The sequence below is a fragment of the Peromyscus maniculatus genome, chromosome 17 (genome assembly GCF_049852395.1).
Source record: "Peromyscus maniculatus bairdii isolate BWxNUB_F1_BW_parent chromosome 17, HU_Pman_BW_mat_3.1, whole genome shotgun sequence".
Classification (NCBI taxonomy): domain Eukaryota; kingdom Metazoa; phylum Chordata; class Mammalia; order Rodentia; family Cricetidae; genus Peromyscus; species Peromyscus maniculatus.
In genome coordinates this window covers 46,124,225-46,138,520 of record NC_134868.1, presented here as the reverse complement: position 1 = coordinate 46,138,520, position 14,296 = coordinate 46,124,225, and the positions used below count along the sequence as shown (strand labels likewise).

The 14,296-nt window shown below is 47.9% G+C and overlaps 2 long non-coding RNA genes across 2 annotated transcripts; one reads left to right on the top strand and one right to left on the bottom strand.

Moving 5' to 3' along the window:
• The first annotated feature begins 1,094 nt into the window (after window positions 1-1,094).
• On the top strand, window positions 1,095-12,396 carry LOC143269117 (uncharacterized). Its single transcript, XR_013045478.1, has 3 exons — window positions 1,095-1,195; window positions 7,455-7,589; window positions 11,885-12,396. It is a non-coding gene; the product is annotated as an uncharacterized LOC143269117 (long non-coding RNA).
• LOC143269118 (uncharacterized) lies at window positions 7,881-12,396 on the bottom strand. The gene is made up of 2 exons (XR_013045479.1): window positions 12,204-12,396; window positions 7,881-8,280 (listed from the first exon to the last, which is right to left on the bottom strand). It is a non-coding gene; the product is annotated as an uncharacterized LOC143269118 (long non-coding RNA).
• Window positions 12,397-14,296: the final 1,900 nt, after the last annotated feature.

Genomic DNA, 14,296 nt, shown 5'->3' with positions numbered 1-14,296 from the left:
CAGGACTCAGCTTCATCACCTAGACACATCAGGCTTCACTTTTCTCACCTGTAGGAAAGGAGTGGTACTCTCACCCTTGTGGGAGAGGGTGTGAGGAAGTAGGATGGGTAGGTTGCTACGAGGTCACTACTGTGTTTCCACAGAAGCCTGCTCTAGGCTGGCTTCTCTTTGGCTAGCTCTACCTTCCCTGAGACTCTAGGGGGCTGCTTGGAGAAGCCCCTGGAGACTTAGTGAGGAGCTCTGATGCACACCAGGAGGAAGAAGAGAATTCAGCACTTTCCAAGGAGCTGTCAGTCCGTGGCGTGGGCCCAGGGAGGGCAGCATAGGCTCCGCTGGGCGCCTGTAGATTGTGTGACTGGCCACAGAATACTATGCCGACAGGAAAGTCTGCCTGCCCTTCGGTTCAATAGACACAGACCCTAAATGGGCAGGACTCCAGGAAGAACCAGAGGTCCCAGTGAACGAGCTGGAAGCAACGGCCAGCAGGACAGTCCTTGGCTGCACATACAACACTTCTTCCAGGACCGTGGAGGAGACAGGCAGCCCCTGACTGTACAGACGACCTTGAACTAAGTCCTCCTCCTCTCGACCCACTTTATTTCCCTGCAGTGAAGGCCTGACTGACCCCTGCTGGCCCAGACCCTTCACGCACTTCATTTGGTGAGAAGTCCCACCACGCGGCTGGGTCCTTCCAAAAAGTAACACAGAGTTTGAACAACGGGAACAGTGATGCAATCCTCACCCAGAGGCCACCACTGAAGCCTCCTGCCTTCCCACCCTGGGAAGGAAGGAGTCGGGTGCCCAGCCTCACACAGTCCAGACAGAACCCTGGCTGGCTTCACAGCCCACTCTAGTGTAAGGATGGCGGGGCCAGTGGCCCTTGCTTGGAGAGGTAAAGCTTGCCAAAGCACCTGATGTCGGTAGATGTAACTTTATAGTGCAGTTCAAAGGCAGGGTCACATTCCAGGACCCCAGCAGGCTGCACATTGAAAATCCACTTGCATAACACCGGATGCATCATTTATGCAAGTGTTGGGAGGAGCCCAAGTCCTCCCAGCTTCCAAGAAGGGATCTCTGGCCACCCTCCCAATCCAGTTTCTTTAGATGGGAACTTCGTGATACACTTAAACTACCCTTGGCTGGGTGAATGGCTTTCAGAACGATCCACGGTCAAAGCAGGTGTTCCTGTCACAGGGTAAGAGTCACCCCAGCTATCCTTCCTTCTCCCTAGCCTTCCTCCTCTGTGCTGGGTCCCTACGGCTGCTCTTGTACCACGTGGGGAGGGTGACAGGGTCACCCCCTAGGACTTCAACAACAAACGACTGAACAGCACACAGCATCATTGAAGGCAGGTCAGGATGTGCACGACACTTGCCTACCCGCTCCCCTGTTGCTCACAGGGGCACGCGTCCGAATCTCAGTACGCGACATGTCTGCCTGCATGTCACCAGCAGGACAGAGGCAAACAGCTGATAAGCAGGCCTGCCGACTGTTCCTTTGTAGTGGAGGGAGGCTGTCATGTAGCAGCAGCGAAAAAGCAAAAGCCAGCAAGTCTTTCTTCCAAGCCTTCCTGGCCTTCAGCTGGATTCAGCATAACGTCAAGTTTAACAGGAAAAAAAAAGTTCAGGGGAGGGGAGGTGCGGGGCGCTGGGGAGTAATTTTTGCTGGAGGTTTAAAATTGCCCCCAGCTTCTGAAAGCCACTGTGGCTGTGGGGGCCCCCTCACAGTCCACCCTCACACCCCACCAGCTTACCGTCTCATTATGACCTTCGGGCAATTTGAAGAAACGGGAAGAAGGGCAGTTGTGAGGTCACCGTGACCTTCCGCCTTCCCCGCCCAGCCAGAAAGGATGTCAGTTCAGCGGGGCTGCTGTCATCTGCCCCCCGTTTAAACTATTGTTTAAATACTAGCGTGAGGCATGCCCCCCCCCACCTCTGCCAACCTGCTCTGCTCAAGAGAAAACAACCCTTTACGTTTCTGTTTTCTTTATCCTCTTCGGAAGTGTGCCCCCCATAGCCCTTCTTCCCCAGCTGTGAGCCCAAATGTGACTCAGTAGAGGCGTGAATGCCACACAAGGACAGAGAGGCTGGCTAAGGAACACGGTGGAATCACCCCAGAAGCTCCAGAACCCCACCTGTGAAGTCCCACAGACCTGAAAACTATTGTCTTCATCCATCCAATGACAAATCACTTGAGACTCTGCAAAGAAGACTCTTTTTTGTTTTGTTTTGTTGTGTCCAGGGCTCTGCTTGATTGATAAATATCTGCAGTAGGGTATCCCTCCAGGCATCCAGGGTGCGCCAACTTCAGAGAAAGGAAGCATGAGAGGCCTAGAGTTGAGACTGAGCATTGGTTCCAGTGAAGTATGCAAGTGTGTGGGGAGAGGCTGGTCCAGGTAGGCTCATGAAGGCAGGAAAGGCTCACCCTAGGGTGCCATTGTCTCAATAGAGCTGGGTGAGCTCTGAAAACAGAGATACCTGTGGGTGGCTTCAAAGGTGACTCCAGGGAGGTGGCTTGAGGGAGGGAGGGAGGGGAAGGGCCAGGGAGTCTGGCGGTGACGATAAGGTCACCAGAAGAAAACCTTCTGCACAGAGGCAGGTCTGGAGGCCCCACCTCAGCGTCCCTGGGGACATATAGACTAGTGCCATCCACCCTTGGTGAGGCCCAACCAAGCTGCGGTTGCCCTAGGCATCAGCCGACTACGCTCAGAGCCACGTTCCTTGACTCCTTTGCTCTGTCTCTATGAGGAATAATCTGTGATTAATGGATTTCCTGTCACTCTTGTGGTACAGAAAATTAATTTCAGAGCAACCTTGTTTTTGCAGGGTATGAATCCTCCACACACGGAGTAATTTGGCTCCTCCATTATTCATAAGAGAAAATAGTGACAGAGTGTGCAACAGAGGACTGCCCCAAGGCCACAAAGTGATAGTCTGTGTTACTGATACAACTGTATTCCACCAGTACCTCTAAATAATTCACATCGACAACTCAATTTGGGCCTGCACAAAGCTCCGGATGTGGGCCTGGGAGGCACGGCTGTAAGATTTGGGAGATTCTCGATGACGGAGAAACAGGCAGGGAGATCAGAAGCCACAGGGCTTAGAGGACGAAATCTCCTTGTGCCTGATGCATGTAGCCTGTGTGTCTGTGAACCCTGCCAGTAAAGGTCACCCGGAACCAGGGGAGGGCTAGAAACACGGGTTAGGACCACAAAGGGGAAACTGGGAACAAAGCCCCCGAAGACTCAGGGGAAACTCTGATTCAGCTTATCCCCCTCCCAAGGTTTTAATTCATCTTCCTTTGCTTGTTTTAAATCCAATAGTCAGTCGCATTCAGCTAACGCATCTATGGAATACTGATTTCAGGGCAGATGATATGGCTCAGGATGCATGGGGCTTGCCACTCGGGAATGGCAACCTGAGTTCTGGCTCTGAATCCATGTGAAGGAGAAAAGAGAAAACCAACTCCACATGAATGCCATGGGGAGTGCTCACACACACACACACACACACACACACACACACACACACACACACACACACCCTGGTTCAACCAACATCTCAAAGAGCTTGGAAGAAGACTCCAAGCCTGAGCTAATATCCCAGCCCCATAGACACCTTGAATTAGCTGGGGGAGAAGCCTTGAGAAGCTTTGGTGAAGGACCCAGATAACCCAGGCCTGGACTCCTGACCCAGGAACTGACATCATAAACAGGCGTTATTTTAAGCCATGGTAACTCGTTAGGCAGCAATAGGAAAACAATATACTAGTCAAGCAAACTAATCAATGATGGGGCCTGCCCCCGTGTGTTGACAAGATGAGAGCTCACCCATTGTGGCATGCCAAGCGCCACTCCTTCACATTGTACTCAATTAAGTGTTCCCCAAAGGGCCATTCAACTAGCAATGCTTGGAGCTGGAGGGAAGGCTTTTGACTTCTTGGATTTCTACCAGTCAGGGGGAAGGCCAAAAAAGCTCATCCAAGGTCACACAAAGAGCCGCAGCAGAACCAGGACTCAGGTTCTGGCCTTTGTGTGCCAAGAGCAGAGAGCTTTCCTCTATATCATAACATCTACACCATCCTGGCCAAGAAAGAAAAAAGTTGTTTAAAACTTAAGTCCCTGGGTATTTACTCTTGCTTAGGACTGTTGCTTTCTAAACTCAAGAAAGGAAGGCAGAGTGGTTGAAAGTGGGTGCCAATAAGGTTTCCGCTCCCGCTGTGCTTGAATGTGGGTAAAAATGCTTTGTTCCCAGCACGGACCAATAGGGAGGTGCTTTGGACCCTAAGGAGGTGGGACATAATGAAAGGTCCTGGATTACCTGGGGACTTGACCCAAAGGACACTGCAGGAACTAAGTGAGCTCTCTCTCTCTCTCTCTCTCTCTCTCTCTCTCTCTCTCTCTCTCTCTCCCTCTCCTTTGTTCTCTTCTCTGTCTCATTAGATTCCTGACACCAGTCCTTCCGGCAGTGCAAACAGCTGCCATCAGAGCCCACACCCTTCGGGCTGTGACCTTGAATCTGAACCTCCAAACCAGTAGCTAAACCAGCCCCTCTCATTAGAAGCTAAACGCCCAGGTATTTCATGACAGGCGTGTGAAGCTTCCTAATACACAGTGCCTGGCCTCCTCCTCCCAATAGTCTGCTTCCCAAATCAGTCCTCCAGCTGAACACGGGGAAGGGCGGGCGGGCGGGCGGGGCAGTGAAAAGTCAGCCCTGTTCTGGGATCCAAGCTGCAGCCCATTCCAGAGGCTCGCTGCCGAGGACACACAGCTGAGGGCAAGCAGCTTTCCTGCCCTGCCTTGACCCAAGGAGAATGACATCCAGCCAAGCCACTCATCAACAGGCTCTCGCTGTCATTTGTCATTCATGATGGCAGATCAAATCCAAGCAACAATTAGAGAAGTGGATTGCAACACTGTACTCTTTATGGCTGGGGTTTCTGCGGGACATGAGCAACAAGAAGTCCCTGGAGAGCGGCTGTAACAGAAAAATGAAAAGGCTCCGAAAAGAAAGAAGAAACACACTTTTCCCCCTTGCCTCGGATCTTCACAGCACAGCCATTTTGTAACAGGCTATGAGCAGCCACGCACAAGCCCAATAACCTCCTTCCAAATGGTAATAAATCCCCCTGGACCCCGACACACTTGTAATTTACAACTTGGCTAAAATGAACATTATTTCAAGCTAAGTGTATTCTCAGAGGTGCTGGAGACCGTGGCAGTGTTCCTGCTGACAGAGGAGTTTCTTTTTAAATGTCATGCATTCACTTTCATTACTTGCAAATAATTGCCCGAAAAGATCGGCGGCTGGACAGGAGGCCCACTTTATATCACCATGAGTCAATTTCATCATCATCAAGGGAACCCCCCTGGGAGCTGGTTTCAGCCTAGGGAGGGCTGAGCTCTCAATCGCCACCTTCCTATTGGTCTCCTGGATGTACAGAAATGGCACCTCCATCATTCCCCCGGCAAGCTCCAGGTGAGATGGAACATAATCTAGAGATAGACAACACGATCCTTCATCACTGCTGCCATCAAATAGTGTTCTTTTCAGCCAGTGTATCATGCCATCACTCCCAACCCTGTATGTGGCTCTTGCTGGCTGGTGCTTACGGAAACACATGTTTCTGTATCATGGGAACACCACCTCTGGTTAAGAAGATGGAAGGACAGGAAGATGTCATTAACTGGGTTCAATAGGAGACTTTCTCTTCCTGGTCCCACAAGCACACTGTAGATTTTGGAAAGCACCCATTCAGATCAAGTGGGTTGGCTTTTAAATATCTGTTTTTAGTCATGCATCGCTGTATAAAAAAAAATCACAACATGTAATGGCTTACTTAATTTTTTTGTGGATTGGTAGTTTGGTATGGTTCAGGAGTGTGGTTGTTCTTTCTACTGTGATGCCACCTGGGGCTGTAGTCACATCGGGGGCTGGCCTGGCCTGCAAGGTCCTTTTTGCCTCATACACAGATGCCTGGGTGTAGAAGACAGGAAGGCTGGACTCAGCTGAGTAAGGTATAGGTTTGGACCTTTTCATGTCTCCAGAAGACCTCTTCAATAGTCTCTTTATGTGGAGTCTTCTAAGAGGTAGCTAGACTCTCTATCTGGTGGCCAAGAACTCACAAAGGCACATAGAAATAAAAGCTATGAGAGGTCTCATACAGGGTCACTTTTTGCCACATTCTACCGGCTACCCTGAGAAAGTTTAGATTCCACAGTGGGAAGAGAGACAGCTTATTCAGGCAAGCTTTGAAAACTTAAGTTTGTATTGGAAAGACGAGAACAGAACAAGAAGCCGCATACCCTCTGGGAAATACCTCCAAATGACTACCACCAATTCTAATCTGGCCTTAGGAACAAGGACAGACTCTGCTCTCTGAACCGCATATCTACATGTGCACTGTACATTGTACCCCTTAGATATATGCTACAATTCTAAGGTGAACACTCTGTCCCAAGCAAGTAGGTGACAAGTTCCATGAACATGCCATTGTCAAAAGCTCTGTTTCTCTCCCTTACAGCTTCTACCACAGCAATTTCAAACCTCCTTGGACCTCATAAGGGTTCTGAATGGTTAAAGACTTGAATGTTCATCAAGTAGGACAATAGCCTGTCCCCCCTGCCCAGCTCAGTCTGGGTTACAGTCTCTAGAGTCTTCCTCCAGCCCCATCTTAGGTCTTTTGAGCCCTAAACATGAGTCTGAACCTTAAATTCATTATTGATCTTGAATTCTTTAGGACCAAACCACGGAGTCTTAGGAGTCTGTCCTGCTGCTTTGGTGTTTATTAGGCCAACAGAATTCTGCCTGCGTTTTTATTTATTCCCTCCAAGCTTTATTCTTTTGAATATTTTAACTCATTCTTAAATGTTTTATGTTTAAGCAATGTATTTTGTTCATATTCGTCTTTCATTATGTCTCTCTAACTCTCCCGGTGCTCCTCATCCATTACCCTCTCAATTTCACACCCTCCCATTTTTGTTATTAATAACTGCCTGAGTTCAATTAGTTGCACTTTGATTTTGAGCACCATGATGGAACCTACATCTTAACATTATCCTTACAACCAAATTTTGTTACCTAGCTCTCTCTTTCTCTTGCTTTTTAGCCTGAGTCCCTATTCAAGGAGTCTAGCTAAAATTTCAACTATTTCAAAACAGGAAGCTAGTCACTCTAGGAACTCCAGTCCCCCCTGAGAGACTCATCTTTCCAAAGACATCTTGTCTTGGAGTCCTTCTTACCATGCTCTGACGCCCATTGGGACTCTGCCATTTGTAGCCACCTCCCATGTTAATGGCTGCACACACTCTCATGAGTGTGGGAGATGCAGCTAAATTACAGTGTGGCACATTCAGCCAACCCAACTGTGTTTCCTCACACACCTTACAAGCCCCACGGGTGCATCGAATTTCTGGTTTTTAATTCCTAACCATCTTTCCCATCTTGCCACAGGGAGTCTGGCTGTATCACATCAAGATACAATCCTTTGAGTATTTCTCCATCACCCTCTGGTTTCTCCTTTGTCTCCACACCATTGAGAAGGGTAGAGATGGAATCACACAATAGCAGAAGCATGACCTTCCACTGGTATGTATTAAGTAAGCATTGAGTGTAATGTAAGCAGGACTTTGAGTGCAGCCTATGACATGATTGATAGAACCAGTTCCTTAGAAATCCCCAGTTCATGGAAATCCAAGCATGAAGTAGTAGTTCTTTAAATAATGACCTCAACTGTGGAAGGTTTTAGCCTCCCTCCTCTTGCCTCAATGTCCCAGGCAAATGTCACATCTTTCCAATTATACTCACTAGTTAAAATAGTCTCATTCAGTACACTGAATGGCACTCAGGTATTGGTGGAAGTATTAAGGCAACTCCACGTAGTTAAAAGGGAGGTTTATTTTGTGGGGTAACTTACAATTAAAGGGATTGGTTACAGGATCCGGGAGATTTGAAGTGCAGTCCAGCGGTGTTCTCTGCAGAACTCTGCTCAGTCTACCTCCAGCGTCCAGGATCCAGGAACCAAGAGAGCCGGCACATCTGGAACTCAGGTCTTAAGGGCTCCTGTCTCAGCCCCGCCTCATAGGCGTGACAGTTACCGGAAGCCTCAACGGGGGTAGTACTTCCAGGTCAAAGCTGGAACAGCTACCCACTACACTCAGGAATTATTTTCTTTAGATGGGATTGTTGCCTTGTGATTTACAAAGAATGTCCTCAATTTTAAGAGATGATAGTAAGTTGTGGAAGGATGAAATGCCATGGCATTGCAGTTTGCTGTGAGCTAGGTACATGAGAAAGAAGGTGGGGAAAAGAAAAAGATTGGGAGTTACTAAAGGAGAGAGGGAAGCGGGGAGGGGACAAAGGAGGGCTAATGTACAACAAACAGATTTGCAGCATATATCAAATGGTTTCGTTTGTGAATGAAATAATTAGTAAAAGTAGGAGGTGATTAGATGAGTATTTGGTGCTCTGATTGTTCAACATTCCTTCATATCTTAAAATTCTTGCTACCATTTAGATCTTAAATTTGCCTCCAAAGCAGTGGTTCTCAACCTGTGGGTGATGACCCCCACACAGGTTACGTATCAGATATCCCACACATCAGATATTTGCAGTACGATCCACAGCAGTAGCAAAATTACAGTTGTGAAGGTGGCAATGAAATAACTTTATGGTTGGGAGTCACCCCACCACGAGGAACTGTGGAGAAAGGTTGCAGCATTCGGAAGGTTGAGAACCAGTGCTCCAAAGGTTCCTGTATTGAAAACTTAATCCCCAGCTGATGAAACCAGGAGAGAGCAGTGGAACCTTGGGAAAGCTCATTGGAGCGGAAGGGAGTCAAGTCACTGGGGATGTTCTCCAGGGGGATACTGGTCTCTTTCCCCTGCTTCTTGGCCACCCTGTAGTAACCATAGTTACCAGGTTTCCTCGGTCCTAAAGTTCCTCCATTGTGTCCTGCTCACCACAGGGCCAAGAACGATGGGGTCAAGCGACTTTGAACCTCTGTGATGGAGCCAGAAGAAACTTGTTCTTTTGGTCCTTTTGCTGTAGGCATTTAGTCACAACAAACTGCCTCAACCAATCAACAACATGACTTACATAATGAAAAAAAAAATCAAAGAAGAAATCTAGCCGCCTTATAATTTCCACTTTATTTCCAAAGGGTTACAAAATTTTCTCACGGTCATCATCATCACTGTGTGGGTTAGGGGGCTTGTGGGGGATTTAGAACTTGGCCAGTCCACATATCTTGATGGAGAGGGATGAATCTTTTTGCCTAAATATATAATCATATTTCTATCTGCACTGTGTTTCCTGGCTTTCCCGTCCTTTGTGTATCACAAGGCACAGCTTTGATAGACTGCAGGGTCTGCTTTTCATGCCGTTCCCTAAGGGACAAGGGCCAACTTCAGCTCTCCTGCTCACATACCAGCCAAGCCCTGTCCTGGGTTCGTTTCTGTGGCTGTGATCAAACACCCCTATAGAAGGAAACTAGGGGAGAAAGGGTGTATGTCAGCTCCTCATTCCAGGTTATAGTCCTTCATATTAGGGAATGTTGGGTCAGCAGGAACTTAAGTCACAGCACATTTATTGTCAACAGCAGAGAGAACCGAATGCATGCTCACTACTCGGCTCACTTTCCACTCATATCCAGTCCAGGACCCACCTCAGTGAATAGTGCAGCCCTCAGTGGCTGGGGCTTTCCACTTCAATCAGTGTCATCAAGATAAACCTCTATAGACTTGCCTATAGGCCAACTGATTTAAAATGTGACTGAAAGTGGCTTGGCCAACACAGTAGGTAGCACATCAGTCTCATAAAATGTGACATTCACTGTCTCCGATATTCAGTCATGGACCTTGGTCATTGATTCTAGGGCAGTGGAGAAGACTCCAGTCCATACCCTCTAGGAATTCTCAAACTGTTCCATGTGCAGGGGTATGAAAATGCAAGCTAACAGTCCAACTCAGCTATTCACTTGTCATGTGACCTTTCGTGATCACTCAGTTTTTCTGATCCTTGGGGTTGGTGGGGTCATCCTTCTAGATGAACATCACATGTCCTGTGCCTAAAAGGCCACTGTGTCAATGTCTATTCCAACCTGACTAAAGAGTTGAGCCAGGATAGCTAGGGAGTCAGCTTATCCTTCCCATCTATTTTTTGACATTGGATTTGGGTGTTTTATGTGGAAAGTGGTTCTGCACTAAACATGTTTGAGAGCTAGTCATTGGGGCTGCCACTCCATTTAACTGCCGTGGAAAATACCAGACTGTGGTAGATGTGGGATGTGCTGAGCTGAGATGCTGTTGAAACAATTGCTAGGCCTCAGATAGAACTGGGTGAGAAAATAGTTCCCAAGTAGAGAACGGAAGGATTGCTATTGAAGTTTTATGTCCAGTGGAGGGGTGTGTGTGTGTGCGCGTGTGTGCGTGCGTGTGTGTGTGTGTGTGTGTGTGTGTGTGTGTGTGTGTGTGTGTGTGTGTATGCACTTATGAGCACATGTGCTTGCCTGCTTCTCTTGTTGTCTTATTGATTGTGTGGCAGGATTAAATGTAAAACTACACGAGATGTCTCAGGCAGGGCAATCAATCACTTCTTCGCTGCTACTACTACAGAAAAGGACAGCCATGAGACTGGCTGGAGGAACAGGTAAGAGAAAGATCAACTTCATGCCTTGGTCTCAGAGAAGTAAGCTTCTTCCTTTGGTGCTCACAGGCTTTTGTATTTGGACATCAGAGAAGGCAAAGGGAGCTGTCTTAGGGTTTTATTGCTGTGAAGAGACATCATGACCACAGCAATTCTTATGAAGGGAAACATTAAATTGGGGCTGGCTTACAGCTTCAGAGGTTTAGTCCATTATCATCATGGTGGGAAGCATGGCAGTAGGCAGACAGACATGGTGCTGGAGAAGGAGCTGAGAGTCCTACATCTTGACTTCAGGCAGCAGAAGGAGACTGTCACACTGGACATGGCTTGAGCATATATGAGACCTCAAAGCCTACCTCCACAGTGACACACTTCTTCCAACAAGGTCACATCTACTCCAACAAAGCCACACTTACTAATAGTGCCTCTCTCTGTGGGCCAAGCATTCAAACATATGAGTCTATGGGGGGGGGGGTTGTTTCATCCCTATTCAAACCACCACAGGAGCCTCAAATAGAAATCTACATTTAGCCCAAAAGAATCACAGGGTTGGCCCAATCCTCTGGTGGTGGAAGTCTTAGAAAGGGGAGGGGTCAGGAAGATGTTGACTAGGAAGAAACTTCTTCCTTGACATACAATTGCCCCCAAAGGTTACAACATGTCCTGTCAAGTTCTACCTAACAACACTTCAGTCAAAGATGGGCACTATGCATGATGTGGTCCTGTATGACATCATCTACCGTATTATGGCCATTTTCATTTGGGTCAGTCAGTGCATGTTGATGTTCACATGCAAAACCCTCAAACCGTCTAAAATACATGTCTGGAAACATGTCCCTAACATTAAATGAGGCATGACTCTCTGGGTTCACCAAACTAACCAAGTGGCTCCCTTCATGGATTCTTGGTTGCTCTTACAATAGGAGACGCAGTGGGCACAGTAGAGCCTCAGGCAGGGCTCCCAGTATGTCCCAGGCTTGGCCCCGCTCCGCCTCCCTCCGGAATACCCAGGCCCAGGCGCTAGCAGGCGAGACTGCAGTCTATCAGCGGTGAGTGGCGGCAGTAGAGTACCACGCTCCAGTGCTGTGTCCTCTGCATAAATGCAATTTCCCCAAATGTCAGGAAGAAAGCCTTACAGATAACACATTGTGTGTGTCTTTGACCCAGTAAGTGCTGAAATCACAGATCTCATTATTCTGACATGATAGAATTTTCTCTCTGTCTTCCTCCCTCTGCAGCCTGGCTCCTGTTGTGCCTGATACTGCAGATCTAATTGGCGGAGGTGCAAAGCCACTGGAGAAAAACAAGTCTCACCTGTTTCCTATCCCAAACAAAATAGCAGGGCTCCCGGAGAAGGAAGAAGATGAACTATAAGGCAGCTCATCACAGGATATTAAATTGAAGATAATCTTGGCCCACGCTTTATGGAATGGGTGAAGAATAGGCAGTATTTGACCTTGAAAGCAATACTTCTGTGAAAGACTTTGCCTCTACCCCAGGGCAGAACAGTCTGCCCCTACAGGGAGGGGCGAGAGCCCAGAATGAATAGCAACTGACCTTGGATTGGACCTCTCGCTCTGGTACTCTCTTTCTGCGCAGCCCTACTTGAGACACCGGGTCTCTTCAGTGTTTATCTGGTCCCCTGTTGAAGAGAGCATTAACCCTCGGTGGCAGAATGGACATGACGAATGAAGATATGATGACTGAACTTTGACTACCTGCCATTGACCGGTGCTGAAAACATTCGTGACAGTTAAAATGGCTTCCACTTCAGAGATGCAGTCAATAAATAATTCATTCAATTAGCAAACAAGTATTTACAGAGTGCCTGCTCTTGGAGACACAAAACATGGCTCACTAACTAGCTGTCGAGTGAATGAATCTCTTCACGTCCCTCACTGTGTGCTTTTGGACAAGTCTCTGAACACCTCTCCCACTGTTTTACAACCTATAAAAGGTAGAGTTGGGTAGCATCAGGCCTGCATCTGCCTTCCAGTTTTGAGATTTCATGACTTGAGAAGCCAGCCCAAAAGCATAGAGGCGGTTAAGACAGAGCTCCGGCTCTCCGGAGCTGTAAGGTTTGGCTAATGAGATGTATCAGAGCTCCCTGCATGAAAACAGGCAGTGATGAAGGCAGTGTCTGAGGAGGAATGAAAAAAAAAAATCCATGCTATGGAAGTTCAGAAGATAAGGTCATGTCCCATGACTGGTGCTGAGACAAGTGAGGCCCAGCCTGCATCTTGGAAACGTGGGATCAAACTGGCCTCAGGAAAGACTGTCATTTTGACAAGGTGTGCTGACATGCACAGCTTTAACCAACTTGTTACAAATCCCTGGAGTATTAGTTAAAAGCAAGGCAAGTTAGAAGTTGAGCCCCAGCGTCTGAGTTCCAGGTCTTGAAGGACAGTTACACCATGTTTCTTTACCTGCCAGGGCAGTCTTAGAGTAGAACATGGTCCTCTGAACAAAACAGCCACGCTTTCATCAGGTCAACTCTGTCTGTTTGCGGGTGACCTTCCCAACCATGTCCGTTGTTTGGTGATGCTCTCTCAGAGGAAAAAGAGGGAAGGAAAAGGTAACTAGACCCTCACCTGAAATTCCAGCCATTTTCCTAGCCATTCATGGGTGTGATTTCACCCTAAATGCACATGAACTTCTGGGTCTTGGAGGCTGCTAGAGTATATATAGTCAGGGAAGGTTCATTGATAGGGAATCCATCTATGAGTTATAGGGAAGTATCATCCATGCTGGCTTTTCCATGTGTCTGAAGATTTTTCTAGTGCAATGCTTTTGGGGGCCCTCACACTTCTGTAAGTAGCCTCTCCTCCCAGTAAACTAATTGGTTCCCCAGGGTGAACTTGGTGAAGTCACGTTTTTGGTTTGTTGTTGGGGGGAGGCTTATAAAAAAATGGGTGGATGTGGTTTATGTGTCCCCAGGGGATGAATTCTCTCAACAGGCCTAAAGGCTTGTATTTGTTTAGATCTGGAATGTCCCCTAAAGATTCATGTGAGGCTTGGTCCTCAATGAAAGAGTGTTTAAAGGTGAGGATTGGATCATGAAGGCTCTGACCTCACCAATGCATTGATCTGTTTCATGGGTCCCTAATTTGATGGGCGGTGGGGAGGTGAGGAAACTTTGGAGGTAGGAACTAGTTAAGAGGAATGGGTCCTTCAGAGTGTGCTGTTGAGAACCCTAATTCATTCTCTCTCTCTCTCTCTCTCTCTCTCTCTCTCTCTCTCTCTCTCTCTCTCTGTCTCCTCACTATACCACCGTGGTTGACCTGGAATGTACTATGCAGACTATGGTGCTCTCAAAGATATTCACCTGCCTCTGCCTCTGGAGGGCTGGGATTGGAAGTGTGTACCGCCACACCCAGCATTAAACCTTCCTTCTTCAGTTAGTTTTCTCAAGTACTTTATCACAGCTGTCTTCTGCCAGGGCCACACCTGAAATGCTAGTGAGAGCTTGTCCCTCTGACCCTACCTGGCTTCTCCATCACTGTTTCATGGCGTCTCTTTGAGAGGTCCCTGCCAACATGGACCTCTTCCCATGCCCAGCTTCCCTCCAGGCTTGAAGGCAGTGCTCCAGGGGACCGTGAGTCCTGGGAGGGCCTTCTCCAGTATTAACTTCCTGCTTGGACTGCCAAATG